The sequence below is a fragment of the Myodes glareolus genome, chromosome 12, assembly GCF_982192425.1.
Source record: "Myodes glareolus chromosome 12, mMyoGla1.1, whole genome shotgun sequence".
NCBI classification, from domain to species: Eukaryota; Metazoa; Chordata; class Mammalia; order Rodentia; family Cricetidae; genus Myodes; species Myodes glareolus.
The window spans coordinates 65,984,047-66,001,723 of record NC_142037.1 but is presented as its reverse complement, the minus strand read 5'-3'; the positions used below and the strand labels follow the sequence as shown (position 1 = coordinate 66,001,723).

At 37.7% G+C, this 17,677-nt stretch overlaps 1 protein-coding gene across 15 annotated transcripts in view; it reads left to right on the top strand.

The window, feature by feature from the left end:
* The window catches only part of Mycbp2 (MYC binding protein 2), a 226,498-nt gene that overhangs the window by 10,601 nt on the left and 198,220 nt on the right, over nucleotides 1-17,677 (top strand). The gene's annotated exons all lie outside the window — the stretch shown is intronic.

Here is a 17,677-nt window from a genome sequence, read left to right as displayed (position 1 = left end):
TGATAGCATTTATTTATTTTCTTGATTATTCTAGCTGTCCATTTTCCAATTTTGTTTATATATTCAAAGAACTGGCTTTTGATAGTTTTATTTCTATTACTTTTGTTTTCTTTTATATTGGCTTTCCCCTCAGGATTGTCATATACTGCTTTCATTTTGAATTTATTCTACCCTCCCACTCCCCGGTTTTGAATCTTATGTCACTTACTTTAGATTTTTATTTTCTACTATGAACATCTTTGAATTTTTATCTAAATACCACTTTAGTTGCATTACAAACATTTTAGTATTCTTGTCGTTTAGTTAAAATATTTAAATTTTTTATTTATGGCTTTTATATTTTATATTTGATTAGCATAGTGCCTAGAATTAATTTTAATTTTTAGATATTTAGTAGTGTCATAAATATTATTGCCAGTATTTTAAATGCATTCTTTATATTGTTTTGGTTTTTAAAATTAATTTATTTGAGTCTTTCATGCATAAGTATTGTAATTACATCCTTCCCATTCTCCCTCCCCTGTGGGAGCCCATGTGTGACTCAGTTTCCATCTGGAGTCATTTCTGACTTAACAAAGTCATTTGAGTTTAAACTTGCCTGCTTCACTTTTTTCCTTTAACCTTGAGGACTGCGGAAAAACTTCTGATTTAGCCCATGAGAAAAGAATACTCTATCTAGTAGAGAGTATACTGCTGACAACAAACCTCAGGAACATCAAGATAGAAAGTGAGGCTGCTTCTGAGCAGCAAGCACATGATGGAGAGGAGGCTGCTCACTCAAGGACAGGAATCTTGTGGTTAGAAACTGACTGACTGTGCTGTGCTTTGTTCTGCTTTTGTTTATAAACAAACTCTGAACTAAACTCGGGGCTGTTTGGCTGCTCCCGCATGACCAGACAGTCCTCCTGATTTTATCCTGTCTTCTGTTTCTTTTGACTCTTCTTTTTGGCCTCGAGGATCCCATATCCAGGAACCCTAGCTGACGGTGTGGTGGTGTGGTGTAGGAGCCAGCTCCTACAGGTGGCACCCAACCCAGCTGACCTTGTAGGAGCTGGCTCCTACACTTCCCCCTTCCAACTCTTCCTTGTTCCCCCCTCCTTCACTCTCAAATCCATCACTCTTTTAAAAATTTGTATTGTTATGTATATGTACACATACAGGCACACATGCGCGCGCGCACACACACACACACACACACACACACACACACGTGCATATGCATGCACTCACAGGAGCATGTGGAATCTACTGAATCTGTTTAGTATCACTCAGGAATATGTGTGTAGTATGTAGGGCTGATCACTGGGATTGGGTAACCTATTGGGTTTGTCCTTTGAGAAGACTGATTTCTCCTTCTTTGGGTGGGGTCTTATGAAATATCTTCCATCCACATTAGTATGTCAACTGGTATTGTCTTTAATATTGAAATTTTTTTCTTTTGCTCACAATCTGATAATTGTGTCTTTTGAACTTAAAAAGAGTAATGTTTTCTCTTGATTTTAAATGTAGAGTTCTAGAAAAGACAGCGTGTTGGTTAGGATGCTGCAGCTGTGATGGGCACCTCTACAGAGTAGGCAGGTGAGATTGATTCTGGCTCATTTCTTAAGTTTCAGTCATGGTTCCTGGCAAGGCAGAAACATCATGGAGAAGTGTACTAAGGAGGCCGCTAGTTTGTTCCCAGCTGCTTCACCTTGAAATAATCACAGAAACTGTATTGATTAAATCACTGCTTGGCCCATTAGCTCTAGCTTCTTATTGACTAACTTTTACATATTAATTTAACCCATTTCTATTAATCTGTGTATCACAATGTGGCTGTGGCTTACTGGCTAAAGTTTCGGCATGTCTGTCTCTGGCGGGCTACATGGCTTCTCTCTGACTCCGCCCTTCTTTCTCCCAACATTCAGTTTAGTTTTCCCTGCCTACCTATATTCTGCCCTGCTATGGGTACAAAACAGTTTCTTTATTTGTTAATGGTAATCACAGCACACAGAGGGAACTCCCACATTAGAGAAAGGCATGGCAGAGGGAAGTTCACCTCACAGCAGCCAGGAAGCAAAGAGGAGTAACAAGAGGGACTCAAAGCCCAGATTTATCCTCCCAAGGCACATCCCACAGTGACCTTCTTCCTATGACTAGACTTTCTTCCATAGTTCTACTTAATAATCTTCTATTAAAAAACTGAATCTACCAGTGGGTTAAGTCATAAGTTAGGTCAGAGCACCTCTGATCTAATTGTCTCTGGAAATACCTTCCTAGCCATATCCCACAGGTGTTTCATCCTGCTCTTTTAGGTGTATCTTTGAACCTAATTAAGTTGACAGTCAGTATTAGCTACCATAGTCAATTATTTAAATTTGGGTGGACAGTAGTTTGGACATTTTATACATCTGTGTTCCTTTTTTTTTTTTTTTTTTTAGTTTCAACACTAACTATAGATAAGCATTAAAATAGTTTTGGTTCTTTAATTTTGTCAATGGTTACTTGACATAATTTAGTTTTTTCTATCTATCTCTCTATCCATTTATTTTTGTTTTTTTGAGATAGGGTTTCTCTGTAGCTTTGGAGCCATCACAAATTGCCTTTATTTCTGTAGTCACCTGAGCAGACGTTTGAGACAGGATCATGAAGGTAATATTAAAAGGTCATACTAGGGGTTGAGGAGAGGGCTTATTTGCTACAGTGCCTGTCAAGCAACCCCGAGGACCTGAGTTTGGATCCTCAGCACTCATAAAATAACAGGCATGGTGTTCTTTTGTAACCCCAGAGCTGTGGAGGCTGAGGCAGGTAGATACTTGTAGTTCCTAGCCAGATAGACCAGCCAGCCACTTGGTGAGATCTGGATTCAGTGAGAAACCTTGTGTCAAATGCAAGGTAGAGCAATTAAGGAAGATACCTTTGGCCTGTAGCTGCCACATGTGTGTCCATACACAAACACACAAAGATAAACATAAGCATACATATACCATATATACACTCATACAAATTTAAAAACAAGCAATATAATAATGACCTATTATCTACTCCTTATTCAGGAGGCCAGAAAAGTTAGATTCGTGGGCTAGTAAGGTTAGAGATGGAGTAGGTGTAGTGATATTTAATTTGTATTTTAATAAATTAAGTTTGCCTGAAGATCAGAATGCAAAATAGCCACACTAGTCAGTTATACAGGCCAAGCAGTTGTACACACGATTAATCCCTGCAGCCACACAGGTTAGTCATAGAGGCCGGGTGGTGGTACTGCATGCCTTTAATCCCATCACTAGGGAGGGATATAAGGTGGAATCCAAAAGGAACTCGCTCTCTTTCAGTCTGAAGATTTTGTAGAGGTAAGAGCTCTCTATTGGCTTGACTACTTTGCTTTTCTGATCTTTAGGTTGAACCCCAATATCTGTCTCTGGATTTTTATTATTCGTGCTACAAGTAGGAGTTAATGTTTAGAAGGAAAGGGGTAGAATAGTTTAGAAAGGGAGAAAAAGAAGTAATCTTTTCTATTAGAAGCCCTGTAGCTAGTGTTCTTACTGATCTAGCTGTATCTCTTTGTTATTTATCTCCAGCTGTCTCCTGCAAACATCCATGACTTTGTGTCTTGAAAGTCTACGCAGGACTTTCAAAAATTTTCCCTAGGAAATGTTTCCATCAGTAATGAGTAGGAAACAGATAAACAAGCAACTCATTTTCTTCACGTACAGTTAGAGTAACCAGGAGACATGTTCACTAGTAGAATTACCCATCAAAGGAATACACTTCATAATGCACTCTTTGTTTGCTTTCCACTGCTGAGATAAAACACTGACCAAAAGCAACTCCAGGAGGAAAGGTTTCCTAATCACATTCCATCACTGAGAGAAGTCCTGGCAGGAACAGAGGCAGAGACCATGGGGGAAACTGCTTACTGGCTTTTCTTTCTGGCTTGTTAACTTGGTTTCTTATATAACTCAGGCTGACTAGCCCAGAGATGGTATTGCCCACAATGAGCTGGGCATTCCTACACCTATCAATAATCAAGAAGATACCCCACAGTCATGCCCACGAGCTAATCTGAGGAAGATGGTTGAGGCTTCCTCTTCTGGTTGAAGCCAGTTTGTGTCTACCTACCTACCTACAAAAACTAGGGAGCTCATGCACATTTTATTGCACATTTTATTGATTAAATCCTCCTCTAAGTTACTTGTGATTTCCTGTACCAGAGATCATATCTCAAAGCAATCATTGCCTGTGGATTCTTGAAGCATCTTGTGGCTTTGAGGGAATACAAATCAAGATAGATATTTCAGTAGGGGAATAATAACAAATTAAACTTATTTAGCAGTTACTAAATACAGTTTTATTTCACTGCATTTGCTTCTTTGAGGGTTGCCCTGTTTTATTCACTTTGCATAGTGCTTTTAGAGATTTGTCTGTCTTTCTTATATCTAACTGCTGTAATCACTAGCATGTGTGAGTTCCTCGTTATTTGTTACCCTTAGTACTCTTGGGTTGTTTCTCTGAAATTTAGTGTGAATAGATTACAGTTGCATCATATGTGTTTCCTCTTTTTTGTTGTTGTTGTGTGTAGAGTATAATTCTGTAGGAGGTATGATCTAGAAAGCCACACTGTTTCAGAGGCTTCTCCCTTAATTTTTACCCTTATCCATTTGTTCATGCAGTTCCCTTTCTCCTCTGCTTCCTTCCTTCCTTCCTTCCTTCCTTCCCTCCCTCCCTCCCTCCCTCCCTCCCTCCCTCCCTCCCTCCCTTCCTTCCTTCTTTCTCTCCTCTGCCCACTGCTAGAAAAGCTTTACTGTTTTCTCCCTATCTTCCACTCCTTTGGAAATTTGCACTGGTGTGGTGGTAAACATAAATAGTATCAGACAGACCGATAATTATCTTTATATTAATTACAGAGATTAAATGGGATTTCTACCTATATAGATTTGACCTTGGTCCTCTACATATATGTTATGGTTGTGTACCTTGGTGTTCTTTTGAGACTCCTAACAGTGGCAGTGGAGGTATCTTTGAATCATTTGCCAGTGCTACTGGGTTGATTTGTCCAACCTTGATATGAGGGTTTATACCTAGTCTTATTGTATCTTGTTATTCCTTGTTTGGTTGATATCCCTGGGCAGGCTACTCTTTTCTGAAAGGAAATGGAGGAGAAGCAGATCTGGGTGGGGGTAGGGGGCTGGGAGGAATGAGGTAGGGGGGGAACTGTGGTTGGAATGTAATGTGTGAAAGAATAATAAATAAATAAATGAAATGTAAAAAATGTGTTTTCTATAAAAATCTTAAGCTTATACGTGGTGTTTTATACATTGAGTTTTAAAAAGTGGATGATAAACTCATAAATTCTTATTTGATGGTTGTTTTGTACCTCTTTTTCGTAAAAAAATATTTCTTAGAAATTTTCATATTTTGAAATATCCTTTTTAGACTTTGATGGAAGAAGTAGCTTGAGTTAGAAAATATTTCTTCTTTTTATAGTCTCTGCAGAAATTAGCTCAAGATTGCTACTGTTTTAAAAATACACTAGTGAACTGGGCAGTGGTGGCATATGTAACATGGGGGGCCTGCTTGTTGGGGTTTCTGTCCTGCCCGGTTCCCACAGTCGATAGGTCCCAAAGAATCACTCAGAGGTCTCCATAAGTTATAAAACCAATTGGCCCATTAGCTCAGGCTTTGTATTAGCTCTTATAACTTATATTAGCCCATTATTCTAGTATATGTTAGCCACATGGCTCAGTATCTTTTTCAGCGGGGCAGATCACATCTTGCTTCTTCCATAGCCTGGACAGGAAGAGAGCTTCCTTCTTCCCTGAATACCCCTGTTCTCATTGCCCCGCCTCTACTTCCTGTCTGGTTGTCCCACCTATACTTCCTGCCTGACTACTGGCCAATCAGCATTTATTTAAAACATAATTGACAGAATAGAGAATTGTACCGCACCATTTCCCCCTCTTTTTTTGTTTTTGCTTTTATATTTTGTTGTGTTTGTTTTATTTTTTGTTTTTTTTAGAAAACAAGAACATCCATAGTCCATTTTTTGGGAATGTGGGCATATTTTTTTCAGGTTTCTTCTTGCTGATTGGGGGTGCTGATAATCTTATGGGGACCTAAAGAAAATTTTGAATTGTGATCAAGTCCTGACTGGAGTATCCTGTGAGTCTTGATCATCTCAGGCAGCAGTCTTGAATCTGTTCTGGATGTAGAACTAAGACATCCAGGGCCATCTGTCCCTTCCGGAGAGTTCTCAGGTGGTCTTCCTTGATCAAACCTGATTTTTCTTAACTCAGAATGAATCTACAGCCTCTCATTTCCTGTGGAAACAAAAGCAAAATCTCTTCTCCATACCTTTTAACTTCAATTTTTAAATCAAGGTATTTTCAAAACACTTACCTTGGATTAATTCAGCAGCATTTACGAACAAATATCTTTTAGCAGCTGTTGCTCCTTCCCCAGCATTCAAATAAGAAAGCATAACAACATACAGTATCCAGATTCTTTGTGTATTTTCTGTCTTTGTGTGGTTTTACTTTAACCCCTATTTCTTTTATTTTTACTTTTACTTTTTGAGACAGGTTCTCTGTTTATCTTTGGCTATCCTGGAACTCCCTCTGTAGACCAGGCTGTCTTTGAACTCAGCAGAGACCCACCTGCCTCTGCTTCCCAAGTGCTGGGATTAAAGGTGTGTGCTACCACACCTTGAACTCACAGAGATCTGTATGCCTCTGCCTCCCAAGTGTTGTAATTAAAGGTGTGTACCAACACATCCAACTACTCTCTTTCTTTCTATTTTAAGGACTTTGACCTTTTTTTAAAGCCTGCATATATTTTTAACACACTGTAAACCATTTAGAGGTTTACTTCGTCTTTGAATCTCTCTTTACTGTTTATTTCTCTTTTTCTGACCACGAGTCTTTAATTTGCTAAGCAATATGGGTAGGATTAAAGCCATGGCTTTGGCGGCTGGATCCAGCCCATTCCTTAGCTTTATGAGATTCCAGGCTCATGGTGGAGGTAGCCAAGTTTATTGTCACAAGTCTATAGTGTTTCAAGGTCCCTGCCAGCAAACAAGCTGCAGCAGTGTGATCATAAACCACACTCAAATGCTCCATAGTCAGATCGCCTGCCTGAAAGAGTCAGAGTTTGCCTTGGCAGAAAGGCCAGAAAGCCGGCATTTTAAAATGGTGCAGCTTTTTTCCTGCTATGACTGAAAACTGAAAAGCATGTGGTCAGCTTTTTAATCAACACTATTTAAGTGTTTCTTGGCAGGACCTCTTAAAAGAGCTGCAAGGTTTTGTAGCTAAAGCTGAGTCAGGATGCCTCTCTTAAATAAGAGTGCTTGCCTCTAGCAAGTAGAGCCCATCTGAGAGAATGCTGCTATCAATAAGCCATGCTTAACTCTTTTTTTTTTTTTTGTCTAGAATTACTTCTCAAGTTCTCTCAGGCTTTAAGCGGATACAGTTGTCCACGTGGGCACCATTCTTTAACAGACGTACACAGAGACAAGAAGCAGAGACAGGTGGATCTCTGTGAGTTTGAGGCCAGCCTGGTCTACACAGAGAAACCTTGTCTTAAAAAGAACAAAAATCAAACCAAACCAAACCAAACAAACAAAAAATACTGTAGAGAGTTCTTTGAAAGAATTTACCAGTAAAGCCATGAATTTGTTTTCTATGTATTAAATTTTTGATTAGGTTTTCAATTCTTTCCTTCTCTCTACAGATATAGAAATGCTTAGATATTGCATTTTTCATTATCTATTTTTAGCAACTTGTCTATTTTGCTTAGGTTGTCAAATTTATAGCAGCATTTGTAATAATGTCTCCTTTCCTATTTCTCGTGTTGGTAATTTATACTTCTAAATTTTTCCCTAACAAATCTTGCTAGAGATTTATTAATTGGTCTTTTCAGAAGACCAATTTTTAATGTTGTGTTTTTTTTTGTTGAATCTGTGATCTCTATTTCATTTGCTCTTGTTTATTTCCCCATTCTGCATTCTTTCCATTTAATTCATGCTTTCTTTCCTCTTCTCAAATAGAAAGCCAAAATAATTTGTTTCAAACTTTTTGATTTCAGTATACACATTAGGTATATGCAAAACTATATATTTTATCTAAGTGATATTTTAGCTACATTCCTTCCACATGTATTAAATCTTGTTCAACAGGAAATATTTTTTTAGTTTCTATTGTGACTAGATGCTTGACCCATAACTTATTTGGAGGCACATTTTTATTATTATTTTTATTTTTAGTTGCCAACATTTGAGAATTTAAAATTCTCCTCCTATCGTTAATTTTTATTTTTTCTTTTTTGATTAAAGAATTGCCTTATGTACTTAGGAAGCTGAAACAGGAAAATGGAAAGTTTCAGATCAACTTAAACAACATAGCGACTCTGTATCTTATTTATCACCACCACCAAGAAAAGATATCTGTGACATGGTGTCATTCCAGACCATGAGTACATCTAGACAACCACAGCGTTTTGTTTGCTTTAGTAGTAACCATCTCCTGAGTGAAGCTTAGTTCTCATTTGTGCTTCAGTGCTTCATGTGTTCATAGAAGACAGTACCGGGGATCTTGCTTTATCTTGACGTGTTCTGTCCTTGGTTGTCTAGATCTCATTGCTTCAAGAGCTTTCTTATGATGATCTAGTCTCTGAAGGAAGACAGGGCTTTGATCCTGTATGGTATCTTATTTTAGAGAAGTAGAAGCTAATAGTGCATCTTCACCATAGGACAGAAAGATAATTTAAAAGTACTTATATCAAAAGCATAGTAATGTTTTGAATAGTTTCCCTGTATTATATAAATACATATTTTTATATTTGATACAAACCAGTACACCTTAGGCCTGAGTTTTCTTAAATTTTTTTCTTTATTTTCATAAAATTATTATATGACCTAAGAATGAATACACACACACACACACACACACACTAAATATTTACTTGATAATAAATCATTAGGGAATTCATTTTAAAACAACCTTTGGTAAACATGTAGTTTTGTAATTTCCTAAAGATGAAAGCAAATTTGTGTGCTAATGGAAGGATATATTTCTTTATTTTTACACAAAGAACTAGCTTTTTGGTAGATATTAGATATTCTTGGACAAGAACTTTCAGCTATTTCAGAGTTATTGATATTTTATAAACACTAGTGCTAGAAATATTGTTCCACATCAATATTTAGTGTATGGCTGAACTGGGTTCAGGGTTGTTTCGGGAATTATTGGAAATACTATCCAGGCCAAGCCCAAAATGATTTGATAAATTTTTATGATGTTCGAGTGTATACCTCAAGTAATTAACTTCTAAAATGAAACCCTAACACAATACCATCTAAAGGGATGCAATTTCATATATTCTGAAAAATAGCCATAGGAAAATCATTCTTTCATTGTTTTCATAACTAAATCATATTTCTTTAAGAGCAGAAAATGTTGTATAGCAGAAACACTGCACCATAACACACAGTAGTATCAAATTGATCCGAAATATTTTGGACAGTGTTGATTAGTGTTTGATAGCATCCTGTCCTATGTAGTGTAGTGTGTTCAGAACTAAGGCTGAAGTGTCATTTTGTGATGTACATGGTGAGCAATGCTTGGAAAACCTGGGAATCAGTGGATTTGATTGTGAATTAGGTTTTGTTTGCTGTGTACTCGAGAACATTTTACTGTTGCCTTTTGTTTATTTGTTTACTTTTGTTTTCGCATCCCTTACAATTACACCCATCTAAATAAGGTCATGGCTCACAATAAGATACTGATGTGTAGACCAGGTTTCAGCAAAAGATGGCACAATTATCAAACATAGTCTAGTTCTTGTTTTTGTGACACCCATGAGTTCAGAATGGACTTTACATTTTTAAAGCTGGAAAGAAAAAAATACCAATAATGTTTTATCATAGAGAAAAATCACATAAAATACAAGTTTTAACATTTAGGAATAAAATTGTACTCCTAGCCACGCGTCTCATGTGCTCTCTCTGGCTGTGTTCATACTGTTGATGATTAAAGCAGCTATCACAGAAATTTTAGGACGCCAAAGAGTGAATTGCTTAACCCTTTTACAGAAAATGTTTTTCGATTCTTGCTTTAGAGTGCAGCTTAGTAATTTTAAAATAGTTTTCATTAATACATAAAATTGGATAAAAGATCAAAACCCTTAAACCCCAAATATTCTGTACATTAGAATTCATCAAGACTTGGCACTTGAGTTAGAAGGAACTAAAGAAACAGATTTAATTAAATACTTTTAAAATGGTGTTTAATTTCTGTTTTGTTAGAAAACAGACCTTTTAATAAGCTTATCGAAAAATTAATGACATTTGCAAACTGTGCAACTTTTACAGGGTCAGTTGTTCTTATATTGTAGAAGCTGTAGCACGAATAATAAAAACCTGTAGTAGGACCACATTGGGTGCCAATCTATATATAGTAGGAGGCCACTTGTTTGTTCCTGGCTACCCAGACCACAAAATAATCACTCAGAAACTATATTATCTGCAATACTATTTGGCCAATAGCTTAAGTGTATTTCTGGCCAACTCTTAAATCCTAAACTAACCCATCTCCATTAATCTGTGTATCGCCACATGGCTGTGGCTTACTAGGTTAAGTTCTGTCTGGTATCTGTCTTCAGCAAGACTACATGGCCTCTTCTTGACTCCACCTACTCTCTCTCTATATATATATCTCTTCCAGCCTGGTTATAGTCTGTTAAGCCTTTGGCTGAAAGCAACTTCTTTATTCATTAACCAATAAAAGACTTATTAAGACTTCCCACTCAATTTCCCATTTTCTGTTTAAATAAAAACTAAGGTTTTAACTTTTACATAGTAAAATTACATATAACAAAACAGTTATCAAGCATAATTAGAGTTACAACATTTATATCTACTTTCTCTTTTATCATAACTAAGGAAAACTACAATTATAACTATCTATTCTATTTTTTAAAGATTTATTTATTTATTATGTATACAACATTCCTTCCATGTATGCTTGCGTGCCAGAAGAGGGCACCAGATCTCTTTAGAGATGGCTGTAAGCCACCATGTGGCTGCTGGGAATTGAACTCAGGACCTCTGGAAGACCAGTCAGTGCTCTTAACCTCTGAGCCATCTCTCCAGCCCCATAACTATCTATTCTTTAACTCCATCAAAGACCCCAGAAAGACATAATATTACCTAAGTTAACAGGAAGTGCGTTGTAAGCAACTTCCAAAACTCTAGAATTGACATAGATATCTCGCTGTCTGGACAGTCATCCAAAGTTCTTCTGTAACATTGGAGATCCATCTTCAACTTACAGGCCCATAGCATTCGGAGACTTTTCCATGAAACAGGAAATTTCAAACAGTTCCACCTATATTGGCAGTGTGTTGGTCACTTTTTTCTGTGTCCTCCAAAATGTCTGGCAGATTCTTTTAGGAAGCAGGAACCCTGAAGGACTGTCTAACCTTTAGGCAAGTTCAGCAGTCATTTTTCTGTGGCTCCTGTAAGTCCAGTTCATATAACATACCATCAAGCAGTACAGACAAGAGCAGTTTCTTGCCCAAATGGCTAGCAAACTCCATAAGGAGCCTCTTTGATATCCTTCTTCCTCTTGAAGTAATTGGTGCTACCAGAAGCAGATGTGTCTCATATCATGAAAAGTTTTAAGATCTTAAAACATTTTAAATGCCATATTCTAAAGATCCCTAAAAGATTTAAAGAATCTATCCAACCTATCTAACTGAAGTATATTTCTATATATCTAGAAAACCTAATTAACATGACTACAATCTTGACTATTATAAATGATTATCTATTAACCTATACTTCTTAATTATACATTACATTTCTAGATGAGCTGCACAAACACAATATCTTAATCAAGAGCAAAAACATACATATAACAAAATTGACCTTAAATTTATATCAGTAGACCAAGATCCATACTAATGCAAATCTCATTAGCAGAAACCTAGAGATAGTTATTGGAGTTCAGACTGAAGTTCAGAAAAGCAAAGCAGCTAGCCACTAGAGAGACCTTTTACTTTACTGAATCTCAGACTGAAAGTGTGAGACCCTGTCTCCATGAATCCTCAGACTCCACACTCCACTGAGTTCCTGTCTCTTTCCCTTTATTTTCCTCTCTCTGCCCAGCCATATTGCTCCTGTTTCCACCTCCAAAAGTGTGTGACTCCCAAATACCGGGATTAAAGATGTGAACCATTACCACCTGGATCTGCTTCTGGATCAATCTTATGTAGCCCAGGGTAGCCTTGAACTCACAGAGATCCCTCTGCCTTTGTCTCCTGAGTTTGGGGATAAAAGGTATGTGCCACCGCTCCCGCTCCCTGGCCTGTATGGCTGACTAATGTAGTTGCTTGCCCTCTGATCTTCAGGCAAGCTTAAATTGTTAAAACACAAATAATATACCACTATAAGAAACATTGAACATTTCTTAAGTAATGTAACTTAATTTTTTTCATATAACATTTTAAAGTATTTTATTTTTTTGTATTTGAATGTTTTGCCTGCATATATATATGCAAATACAAATATATATATATATATATTTGAATGTGCATCACATTCATGTCCAGTGTCTGTAGAGGCCAGAAGAAAGGAATGGATCTCCTGGAGCTGGAGTTACAGGCAATTATGAACAATCACGCATTTGCTGAGGAGTCGAACCTGGGTACCCTGCAAGATCAGCAAATGCTTTAAGTGCTGAACCATCTCTCCAGCCCCTTAATATATTTAAGATATTTATGTCACTTTAAAAGCATTTTATCTTTCACTTTTACCGTACCTTCACAAGTATGAAGTTCTTTTATGAAAATAAAAAAAAAATATCTTGCAAGCCCAATTATGAACGTTTTTCTTTGAGCTTCTATTGATTTAGGATTTAAATCAATCAGATATCATCAGAAACTCCAAAGTAAAATGTTTATCTATAAGACTGGTCTCTGGAGTTTATTTTTAGATATGAAAAAAATGATTAGTTCTTAAATGTAGTTAGGTGTTAGGATGTTATGTTACTTGCAAAAATAGCTCAATTTTTCAGTGTTGAATATAAGTTTCTTTTGTATAATCTTCCCTTAAGAGAGGCTCCTTTAAAAGCCCTCCACCTCTGAAATGCAAATCGAAGTGGCAGAGGCGACTGTAGCCAGATTTTGCAAGAGGATGTTTGTAAAAGGAGCAGCGGGCCTCTTCCTGCCGTCTACCCAGCTAGCTTTACCCCTGAAATAATTACACGGAAATTGTATCTTTTAAACACTGCCTGGCCCATTAGTTCTAGCCTCTTATTGGCTAACTCTCACATGTTGACTAACCCATATCTAATAATCTATATGCCACCACAAGGTCGTGGCTTACCGGGAGGATTCTAACCCATGCCCATCTTGGGCAGGAGAATCATGGTGTCTGCCTCATTGCCTTCTTCCCAACATTCTGTTCTGTTTACTCCACCTATCTAAGCTGCTGTCCTATCAAAGGCCAAGGCAGTCTCTTTATTTAGCCAATGAAAGCAACACATAGACAGATGATCTTCCTACATCAGATGTTTTAAATGATGTTAGTTTTTTTAAGACTATCTTAAGGGGATCGAAAAGACAATGTTTTAAGTAGGAGAATTGCCCACTTAGAGGTGTGTCTTTAAAAAGTGACCCGGTTCTTTTGTCAAGAATGGATTGAAGGAGGTGTGTAGGGGGTGGACATACAGAATTGTTAATTAAGTTTTGCCATGGTCCACGTGCTAGAGATCATTTATTAGAGTAGCTGAAGTAGAGATTCTGTGTACATAAACAAGAGCTATTATGAGGTATAATTGTCTAGCTTTTGTGATTATTTTGATGTGAGGAGTGGAATCACAGGCAATTTTTTATATACTGATTGCCTGTGTCCATCTTATAACCAACCCTTTAGTAACTTGAAAATGGAGCACACCCCCCCCCTTTTTTTTTTTTTTTAGCAGATTAACTCTGTTACCTGACTTCTTTATTTGGAAATAGCCTTCCTGCCTACAAATGACCTAGTTAAAACTTTTTTTTCTTTTTTTTCATTTTTGACTTTAGAAGAAGGTTTTTATTTTTTTGAATAGGTCTGGGAGGGTGGTCACAAGTTCAAGATCAATTGTTATCTCCTCTGTGAGCCCTACTCTCTTACTTTGGTTAATTATTTATTTCTTTTTTGTTATTTTTTTTGTATAATATATTTTGTTTGTACTTTCTCCTCTTAACTCCTCCGAGTCCAAGATCTGCCCCCCACCCAACTTCATCCACTCAACTCTATGTTGTCTCTCTCAAAACAAACAAAAACAATAATATAAAAAAATGACAAAACAAGAAGTGTGCACACGCACAGACACACACACACTCCAAGTTGGTTTTGTGTTGGCCAAATATGCTTAGTCTTGGCGCCTCCCTTGGAGTGTTAATATACTCAATGACACCTCATTGAAGAAAATGGACTTTTCCTTTTCCCAGCAGGCATGAATTGCAACTAGGTCCTTGGTTAGGAATGGGTTTTGTGTCCACTTCCCCTTCCTACTGTTGAAATTTTATCAGGTTTGAATCTGCAGGTCTTCTGCTTGCTGTCACAGTCTTTGTGAGTTCAAGTGTCTGTCAGTCCTATTATGTCTGGACCATGCTGTTTCCTTGGAGTCATTCACCACCTCTGGCTCTTAAAATCTTTTTTCACTTCCCTTTCCACCTAGAAACCTGATCCTCAAGGGGAATTATTTGATAAAGTCATCCCATTAAGGACTAAGTGTTCCAAAGTCTCTCACTGTTTACACATTGCCAGATATGGGTCTCTGATTTAATTGCTGTGTACTGTAAGAGGTTTCTCTGATCAGGACTGAGTGATGTTCTGATCTTTGGGTATCTTAGTCACTGTTCTATTGCTGTGAAGAGACATCATGACCCATGCAACTCTTACAGAAGAAAACATTTATTTGAGGACTTGCTTAAAGTTTCAGAGGCTTAGTCCATTATCATCATGGCATGTAGCATAGTGGTATGCATGGCACCGGAGCAGCAACTGAGAGCTGTGTACATTCTGATCTACAGGCTGAGGGTGAAACTTAAAACAGCCCCAGTGTCACTTTCTCCAACAAAGCCTCACCTCCTAATCCTTCTCATCCTTTCAAAGGGTCCCACTCCATTGGTGACTAAGCACTCAAACATATGAGCCTTATTCATACCATATTCAAATACACACACACACACACACACACACACACAGTCATTAGGAGTTGTTTTATTGCTGTGTTTTATTAACAGAGGTCCCTCGGCCCGTCTAGTCTCGGGTTCTTGGCCTCTTTAGCAGTGTCACATATGGGTTTAGTCTCATGGACTGGAACCTTAAATGCGATGAAAATGTGGTTGGTTACTCACGTGACATTTGTGCCAAAATATTTATCAGCTGATGAATGGATAATAAAAATGTACATTTATACAATGAAATATTATTCGGCTGTTAAGAAAAATGAAATTACAGGTAAATTGATGTAGCTAGCAACAGTCATCCTGATTAATTGATGTAACCCAGACCCTAAAAGACAAATATTGCATTTTTTTCCCTTATGTGGATGCATCTTTCAAGCTCTAGATGTGTGTTTCAATAGAATAACCACAAAGGTTAGGTAGCTAAAGGGACCAGGGACTGGAAGGGATTCCACCCACCCCTTTGCTACTGCTTCGATCATAGTAGTTAGAAGATTTTTAAGAACTTGACCTCAGAATCGATAATCAGTATTGTGATCATCTTTATTCCTGCCTTATGTCCCCTCTATCTTTCTCCCCATTCAGTTCCTCTACCTCCTTCTTTTCTATTTTTAAATTGTTTTATTACATTCATCTATTGTTAATACTCTCCCTCTGTCTCTGTTGTTCTCTCTCTGTCTCTCTCTTTCTTGCTCTCTGTAATCAGAGAATAACTTGTGGGAGTTGATTCTCTCCCTTTACCTTATAGAACCCAAGGTTTGAGCTCAGGTTACTGAGCTGTCTTACCAGTCCACCTTTTTCTGTATTTGTTTTGTTTTGAGACAGTGTCTCCCTGTGTAGCACAGGATGTCCACAAATTTCTGATTCTCCTGCTTTATCCTAATGAGAACTATGGATGCTGAAACCATAGCAGAGGATCACCATGCAGGCCCTCTTTTGTTTTTATTAGAGTGGTAGGAATCTCTTACTAGATAGCTAAATTGTGCCCTCCATTTAAGTATCTGCTCTCCTCCAGGGCAAAAACTGCCTTTTACATTTTGTGTCTTTGCTACGTTAGGAGTGTATTTCTCAGCATAGCAAGCATTCAGAGTATGAAAGTGAGATATTTTCCTAGCTTCTTATTCCTCCTTCTTTATTCTTTACTGTTGGAGAAGGACTACTTGTTGGTTCCCGGCCACCCAGCTAGCTTATACCCAAGATAATCACACAGAAACTGTATTAATTAAAACCACTGCTTGGCCCATTAGTTTTAGATTCTTATTGGCTAACTCTTATATTAATTTAACCCATTTCTATCAATCTGTATATCGCCACGTGGCTGTGGCTTACCAGGTAAAGTTCCCAGCAAATGTCTTCCGCGCTTCATGGCATCTCTCTGACTCCATCTTTCTTTCTCTCAGCATTCAGTCCCCTCCTTTCTGCCTAGCTCTGTTCTACCCCGTCCTGCTCTGCTATAGGCTCAAAGCAGTTCTTTATTCATTAATGGTAATCACTGCATGCAGAAGGAAATCCCACATCCCTTTACTGCTTTGGGTGAGAGCAGGGATAAAGGACATCTTTCTTTAAGTTACTCAGAAGGCACTTTACCTTAATGCAAAGATTAGGCCTGGGGCAGAGGCACTCAGAAATAGTTGCTAAGGTTATGAACTCAGGTTTTCTTTTCTCTTTTTTCCCAAATCTTGATTTTTATTTTATGTGTCTGGGTGTTTTCTTTCTATATATGTCTGTGTACCGTGTGCATACAGTGCCTGCAGAGATCAGATGAGGGTGTCTAATTCACCTTGACTGGAGTTACCAATGGTTGTGAACTGTCATGTGGGTGCTGGGAATTGAACCCTAGTCCTCTAGAACAGCAGCCAGTGCTTTGAATCACTGAGCCGTGTCTCCAGCCCCTCAAGATTTTCTTTATATTCATAGTAATTTAATAAAAATTTACTTTAACTTTTCTGTATTGCCACTTTCACTAGCATAAAGAACACATTTTCTGTTGTTGTTTATTAGCATAGCCACTGGGGAAAAAGTATGTGTGTGCATGTGTGCTTCCATATACATGTGAATTTCAGAGACAGCTAGCCTGCCACTATGTGTTTTCCATGGATTGAACTCAGGTTGCCAGATTTAGTGGCATCCATCTCCATCCACCCCCACCTCCCCATGACTCCCCATGAGCATTTGGTTGGCCCTAAAGAAAGTTTTTTTTTTTATTTAAAACTTCATTTTATGCCTGAAATGCTTTACTTTTATGAAAAGGCTTTATACCGTCCTTTTTGTAATTATTAGTTTAATATGTATTTCTTGTCTTTTTTTTTTTTAATTTGGTTTTTAAAGATAGGGTTTCTGTGTGTATTCTGGCTGTCCTGGAACTCGCTCTGTTACCAGGCTGGCTTCAAACCCAGAGATCCACTGCCATTGCTGGGATTAAGTACATGTATCACCACTGTCCAGCTTTAAATGTTGTCTTCTTAAAAGT